The 5732-nt window shown below is 55.4% G+C and overlaps 1 pseudogene; it reads left to right on the top strand.

The window, feature by feature from the left end:
• Positions 1-2576: 2576 nt before the first annotated feature.
• The window catches only part of LOC116747104, a 10396-nt pseudogene continuing 7240 nt past the window's right edge, over positions 2577-5732 (top strand).

The following is a 5732-nucleotide window of genomic DNA, read 5'->3' as shown; positions in this document are numbered from 1 at the left end:
GACCAGCTCACTCACTGCCCAAATGACAAAGAGTGTACCATTTTGAGTGTTATGTGGGGCATGGATAATCTCTAGCACAAGGTTACCTCCTGATTCCTTAAGGTTGTATCCATACGTACCTTGAAAAATATCCCAGTGGAGGGTCTTACTTGTGGCCTGTGAGATGATTCAGGCCTTTGAATGGTAGGGAGGGCACTATGTCTATAGGGAGGGCAGAGGCGGCTGTTCATCACTGTTATACTGGCGCCCTGCAAAGACATAATGAGAAACTAAGGGACATTACCAAACAGTTAAGGGCCAAGTGTAAGATTCATGGGGTTTTCTTGGTGGCTTACAAAATGCCCTTGACTCCTGCAGAGACAGCTGAGTAGCTCACACATTATGTGATAACAGTAAGTGCAGAACTCCAGAGAGGTACACATCCTTGACAAACACAGGCCTGTTATGGGAAGGTCAGGGCCCTTTGTGGAGAAACTTCAGACTCTGAAATGTAGGCCGGGTATATTGCCATGGATGTCTCCAAACGTTGGCTTATCAGATCCAAACGTCCTGAGGCCTCATAGCTTGCAGGGTGGCCCTTCCTTCCCCAGCAACAGCTAACACATGCCCTGTACTGGTAGACGCTACAGAGTCCGCTCCCCCACAAAGTGACAGACGCCTCTCCCAGGGAAACCCTCATCTCTTCTCCATAAACTCACTGGGATATGCCGAGCCTGATAAGGGGAAAAAGAAATTATACACCAAGAAATAACAAGCCTGTACTGGCAGGAGGAGGGCAGTATCCCTGGGATTGGATTTTGAGGGTGCTGGATCAAGTGGACAGGAATATAAGAGAGGATAAGCAAGTTTTACTGAGCGGAGGCGCTTTCTCATGCCATGGGATTTAACACACGGGCAAGGACTCCCGGAGATGGCGGAAATTCACCGCCAGACTGGCCCTTTGAAACTTTGAGAAAGTGATGGCCCATAAGCAGAGAAGTGGAAATGCCTGCCTTGGATTGGCAGATGGCAGAGGAAGGAACAAAAAGGTTGAGTGATGCAGACATGCTAGAACGGACAGAAAAGGTGAGGCCAGTCACATGGCCTCATGGTTATGTCCCACTGTAGGGCTGAGAGGACACATCACTCACCAAAGCCATCAGGAGTGTTCTGGTGAGAGGGGCCCCAGCATCACCAGAAGTTTGCTGGTTGCTCCCCTCTGGAGGCCAATGCCAATGATGGAAGGAAAGTGGTCCCGACCTGGGCTCATTACCACCCATCGGAGCCAACGAATTCTGACATAATAGAGGGCAGAGGGCAGCTCTTAACCAAGAGATGCCAGCAGACCACATTTCCAGTAACGACCAGCAAGGTCAGAGGGGCAGTCAAGAGTGCCTGCTTGACCGGCAGAAAGCTGAGAAGATGGCTCAGACAGCATGGCTCCCTAGGGGCAACTACAGCCAGCAAAAGGCAAGAATGCAAGAGAAGGAGGGCCATCATCCCGCTACAAAGCCACAGTCTCCTGCTCAGTTCCTGGTCCTGAGCCAATTCAGAGACTGGCCCCACTGAAGAGGTGGATGAGTCCTGAGGAGGAAGGATCCAGAAAAAAGGCAGTGGGTTATGACCGTCCCTAAAGAGAATGACTGCCATTTCTCAGGTGACTGTACCCTGAGGCTAGAAAAAGACCCAGACACTTCTACTACTACTGGACACAGGATCTGAGCTGACATTGATCCAGGAGGCCCAAAGTGTCGTGATGGGACCTCATTAGAATGGGGCTTATGAGGCCCTGACATTAAAAGGAGTTGGGAATGGAGACCGGTTCACAGTGAGCTGAAGGGGTCCCTGGACCAAAATAGTGGTCATTTCTCCAGTCCCCAAGCTGATAATGATAAGTAATACACTTGGCAGTTGGAGCAATGACTTCCACATTGGGTCACTGCTCTGTGGGGTAAGAGCTATCCCGGTGGGGAAAGCCAAGAGGAACCTCTGACACTGGCTCCCACCCCAGGCCAAGAGAGTAAGTCAAAACCAGTATTGGATCCTGGTGAGCATAGGGGGCTAAAGCAGAGATTAGTGACATCATTGGAGACGTATGGGATGCAGGGGAAGAGGAGGTAGGAGAGCCACAGGGACGAAGAGAGTGGAGAAGGTGAGAAGAAGTTCCGGGAGTCTCTCTCTGGGGGAGGGAGGAAGGGAATGGAAATGGTGAGAGGGGAGACGGAGGCTTCCACTGAATCCACTGCTAATGTTTCCTAGGGTGCTGGTGGATGCAGGAGATTTTGCTATATCCTTCCTTATCCATTTTAACATATATGAAAGAGCACACCATGACTTAAAAAGTCACTGGGAGAAGTGGAAGCGGGCGGTATCCACAAACGGGCAGGCACCATCGGGGGCAGGCTCGAGGAGGAGGATTGCAGATTTACAGTGCACCCAATCTCCCCTGCTCTGAAACTTCCCCAGCATGGCCAGCTTCTCAGGTGCAGACCCAGAAAACTGGGCCTTTGAGTTCCACAGGCAACAGGGGTTCAGACACCCCAGGACGTCAGCCAGAGCAGGATGCAGGAGAGAGAGGTGACTGAAGACAGAGGAGTATGAACGGGAAGGAGCAGAAGGAAGGTATGGGAGGAATGGAGCGGTGTCAGAGTAGGAGTTGGGTGGCAGACAAGGGAAATTCTAACACCCATGGGCCGTATAGAAACCAAGGGAGGCACCACTCCCCAGACATCAGTACTGCTCAGCTCAGGGGAGCTGAGAACTGACAGTTCCAAGAAAAATTGAGAGACACCTGGCTATCCACACCCACCGCCATCACAACTGGTAGGCCTTGGTTGTGCGTCCTTCAAAACTTTGAAACATACTTGTACATATACTTAAATGAATTCTCATATATTACATAGGATTGACTGGTGTGTGTGCGTGTGCCCACGCACGTGAGTGATTTAACTTACAAATGTGAATCCAAAGCCATCGTTCTGCAACTTGCAGTTTGAAGTCAGGCAGATGCTTTCGAAAGCTGTGAGAATGGCCTGATGCATTCCGTTGGACTGCCACGCTTTATGCTACTGGATGCTAAGCCACGTTGCATTCATCCATTTCCTTACTGACGGGAATTTGGAGTGTTCCCATTTTTTCCCGTCACCAACACCCTTGTGCATGTGTTCTTGTACACTACAGGTAACAGCGTGTCTCCGGAAGAAGTACCAGGCAGCGGACTTGCAGGAGCATAGAAGAAATAGATTCTTTTTTCCTTCCTTTTAAAGATCTTGGGCTAAAAGCAAGGACTCTGGAGTCAGATTGATTGGTTTCAATCCTGCCGCTGATCCCCACGAGCCAAATGACCTTGGGCCAGTGGCCGAACCTCTCAGTGCCTGTTTCCTCACCGGTAAGAGGCCAGTAATAGTTGGTACTATAGGTAAAGGCGTGTCACGCGGATGCATTATTATTTATGCCCAGCGCTTAGAAGAGTGCCAGGCACAGAGTCCGTGCCAGCACTAAGTTGCTTTCGATGGATTCTGCCAAATTACCTCCCAAATGCGTCTCTTGCACCACCGCCACAGGGGTTTGCTCCTAACCTCTCCCACCCTCGGAATGGTTAAGCTCTCTGAAGGTTGTCAACCTAGTGTGTGAAACCCGATTCGTGGTTTTAGTTCACATCTCCAGGATCAGCGGTGGGGAGCATCTTTTGGGGCGTAACTGGCCACTGCGATTTCCTCTTCTTTGAATTTGCCTCAGAGAGGGCGAAGGTCTGATGGAGTGAGGCCAACCCCAAGTCTATCCGGCAAACCCGCCTGCCAATAACGTCTGCTGAGCCACATTTGATGGAGCAGTTGAGACAGAGACCTTACAGAACGAAAATACGATCCCTTTGCTCTCTGGCCGACCGTTGATCACTGACTGCGGGACTCCTGTGCCCATTCTACTGTTGGGTCGTAAGGCTTGCTGTGGAAGGGAGGCTGGCAAATGCTTTGGCGCGAGGTAGGCATCCAGCGCCTCCATCTTGACGTTTCATCCTCACCACCCCTGGAGCCCGGTGCCCTCACTCCCCGACGCCCTCCACCCCCTGTATAGATGGGGAACGGAGGCTCAGAGCTGTGACTCTAACAGGAAAGGGGAGGCCAGACAGGAGGAGGCGGGCCCAGAGGCTTGACAGAGGGAAGCACTCCCACCATCCCCTTCATCAGCCAACTGCCCGGACCGCCCACGGGCTTGCGAGCAAACCAGAGGCCCTCGACCCCATTGGTTAGGCTTCGAGGTGGTGGGCGAACAAGGCGCCCGCTGGTTGGCGGGGGCCTGACCAATGAGGAGGCTGCTGCGTGGGCGTGGGAGGCGCGCTGAAAGTGGCACGTCCTTCCTTTTGAGGCGAGCTCGTGCGGCGCGTGAGGTGGATGACGCTGCCTTCTGAGCGCCGCACGCCTAGCCCACCGTGACCGCGACCGCGACTCGGGCCATCGACCGTCGCCCCGATTCCAGGGCCGCCCGGGTCGCGACATGAGCTCCCCGGATGAGGTGTTTGTGTGGAGAAGGCGTGTCCGCCCAAAGGGCAAGGAGCGGGCCGGCGTCCGTGCGGCCGGCCCCCCAGTCCCGCGGGGACCCGACCCAGGTCCCGAGCATGGGGAGCCGCGGAGCGGCGAGGGCGGAGGCGGCTTCCCGGACCCCGAGGGCTTCCAGTCGAAGCGGGAGATGCTAGAAGCACGAGGGCCGGTGCTGTGGGGGCGCGAAGGCGGACCTGGCTCCCCAGATGACCACACGAGGGACCTCCTGGACCTGATCGAGGAGTCTGAGATCAAGGAGTCTGAGGAGGCCGAGGAGGCCAACCTGCAGCAGCTGACCGACCAGGACGTGCTGGGCGTCCGCAGGTACCCGTCCCCGGAGAGCTCCACTGCCTTCAAAGAGTCCACCGTGTTGACACTGCGCCTCGAGGCGGGTCCCGGCGGTCGAGGAGAGCCCGGCCAGAGCTGTGGGGAGGCGCTGACGGCTCCAGCCGGCCCTCTCCACCTCGGTGGGCCTGAAGCGGGCCGGGCCTTGGGGAACCCTAAGAGAGGCACTAAGCGTAGGTTGAACGTGGCTGCGGATCGCCAGCGGCGCTCCGCAGAAGGCCTGACCTGGCTGCTGTCCGACTCCGAGTCCTCAGATGAATTCAGTGAGACACAGCTGATGACGGTGAGCACTTATCCCAGAGGAGGAGGCCAGGCCAAGCCCAGCAGACCCGAGGATCCCGGGGACACTCCCAGACACTCGAAGTTCCAAGCCAGGGAGAATTTCCTTCACGTGACAGGCTCTTCCCTGTCGTCGGCTCCGCGAGGACTCTCTTCGGTTGTGGAAAGGCAGGGCGTGGGAGAGCAGGGCATCTCTTCCCCTAAGAAAATGCAGAGCGTGCTGTGGGGGAAGGGGGGGCAGCAAGCCCAGCTACCCGGGAGCTGCTGCTGCTGCTGCTGCTTCTGCTTCTGCTTCTGCTGCTGCTGCAGGTGGCCTGCCGCGGGTCACTCCTAGGAAGAACGGAGCCCAGGAGAAGAAATCCGTCGGGGGAGCATGCAAACTTGCCCTGGGGGAACCTTCCGTTCCCGGGGTCAGCGAATCTCGGCAAGTCCCGTGGAACCGGCCACCTTCCCCCCAATCTCTGGTATTCCGCAGCCTGGGAGACCCAAGAGTTATACCTTGGTCCTTTCGGGAACCAAACAGTCCGAGCACAGCGGCGCTGGGAAGAAATCCGTGGTCAGGTGGGCAACGGAATCTGAGGCGGTGGCGGG

The sequence above is a fragment of the Phocoena sinus genome, chromosome X (genome assembly GCF_008692025.1).
Source record: "Phocoena sinus isolate mPhoSin1 chromosome X, mPhoSin1.pri, whole genome shotgun sequence".
NCBI lineage: Eukaryota > Metazoa > Chordata > Mammalia > Artiodactyla > Phocoenidae > Phocoena > Phocoena sinus.
The sequence above is the reverse complement of the archived record's forward strand: the minus strand, read 5'-3'. Positions and strand labels throughout refer to the sequence as shown.